We start from the raw sequence: 1,964 nt of genomic DNA on the forward strand, positions 1-1,964 counted from the left end.
GACGTATAATATATCAAAATCATCAGGAAAACAAGCTCTACAACATGCAATCATCAAATCATACAAACAATCATCCGAACAAAAATTCATATTTTTAATAAAATTAATTCGAAAATAAATACAAATATAGAAAAATACCAATGATTTCTGCAGTAAAACGAAGCTCAGAATCTGGTAGAACACTTCAAAACCTTTGGATTGAGTACTCAAGCTTTGAAAACAGAGATCAGTAACGCCTTCATTTTGCGGTTTGATTCTTAGAACAGTTTATGTAATTAGGGTTTTTCTCTGGAAAATTTTATAATTACTATCTGTAAATGATTTTGATACGAAATAAAATACGGGAAAAAGGCTATTTATAATTACGGAAAATTGGTATCCCGTTGGATCATTCCGGATATAAAACGGTACGTTTATTTATAAAAACTGATCCAAACGGTATCGGTTTTCGGGATAATTATCCAAACCAGTACAATTTGTACTGCGGTCTTGGTCTCAGCGCCTGGTTACACGTAATACGAGGTGATAATTGGGATAGTTTAATAAAAAGCTCTCATTTATCGAAAATACGGGTTTTATTGATTTACCGAAACGAATATTGTATCGAAAATGTGGCGCCGGGACCCGCGCAGAACAAACCGTACGCCGGATCGAAAAAGTCAAAACATGAAAAATGCTCGGAGTATTACAATTAGGTTAGGAAAGAGTTCTCGGAAGAGTTTCGGGTTCCAAAAATGTAACAACGGATGACGTCGGTTGGTTCCCATTTTTTATAAAATAGATTTTAAATACTCAGAAAAAGATTTTATAAATTTCATATGATCCTTATAAATCCATAAATCAACATAAAAGTAATTAGAAAGATATGACAATTATCTATATTTTATTTTGGACATATAAAAATTAAAATACTCAATTAATATTATTTTTGAATATCTAAATACAGATAACACTTAACAATTAATTCACAGAATAGATACTAAACACATATAATAATTATTTAATAGCAAAATAATTACACGATATATCCTGGATACTATAGACAAGTCTACAAAAAGCAGCTTGAAGAGCGTGCAAGATCAATGGCAAAGATTAACTGACAGAGGAAGATTAAAGTAAACACGGGATGCTAAAGATATGCTAAGCCAGAAATGGAAGATCTGCTTTTCTATAAATAGAAATGGCAGTTTCCGGAAAGACCACCTATTTGTTCGTTTACTTCGGTTCGCCAGTTCAGGCTCAACGGACAGTTTAGAAAAGCTAATAGCATGTTTATTATCCACCGTGTAAACCAGCAGTTAACTGAGTTATAAAGTTAACACTGGTCATCTAGTTAGATGTAACATTTCAGGTAAAATCTCTTGTATCACTCTCAAAAAGAAGCTGAGCTTTTTAACATCAAAGAGCTTAAAAATTTTGTAGCAAAACAGTCTTAATTTTTAATATAAAAATTAAGTGAGTTTTGAAGATTTGTGTTCTTTATTTTATGCAAGTTTAATTTCTGTATGAACACTTTTCTATACAAGATTTAATTACCTTGTTCAACCATAAACTTTCAAGAAAAGCCTAAAATCAGAAAAACACATTCACCCCCCCCCCCCTCTGTGTGTGATTCATTACCTAACACAAGCCTTCTGAAACTCCCATTGATCATCATCACAAGTTAGGTAAATCTATAGATAATCTAGAGGTTGACAAAGGAAGATATTAAAGGCCGATCGGAAAGTTCATTTACCTTGCTCACACAAGACCTAATATAGCTTATGTTGTTAGTGTTTGAATTCAATTTATGCATTATCCACTAGAGATACTCTTACAAGCTGCATACAAAGTCCTTCACTATCTTAAAGGAACTCCCGGAAAAGGTTTCCTTTTTAAAAGAAATGGAAGATTTGACTTAGAAGCATATACAGATGCAGATTGGGCAGGATCTTTAATTGATAGAAGATCTATTGTGGGATATT

The sequence above is a fragment of the Apium graveolens genome, chromosome 11 (genome assembly GCF_009905375.1).
Source record: "Apium graveolens cultivar Ventura chromosome 11, ASM990537v1, whole genome shotgun sequence".
In the NCBI taxonomy this organism is placed as follows: domain Eukaryota; kingdom Viridiplantae; phylum Streptophyta; class Magnoliopsida; order Apiales; family Apiaceae; genus Apium; species Apium graveolens.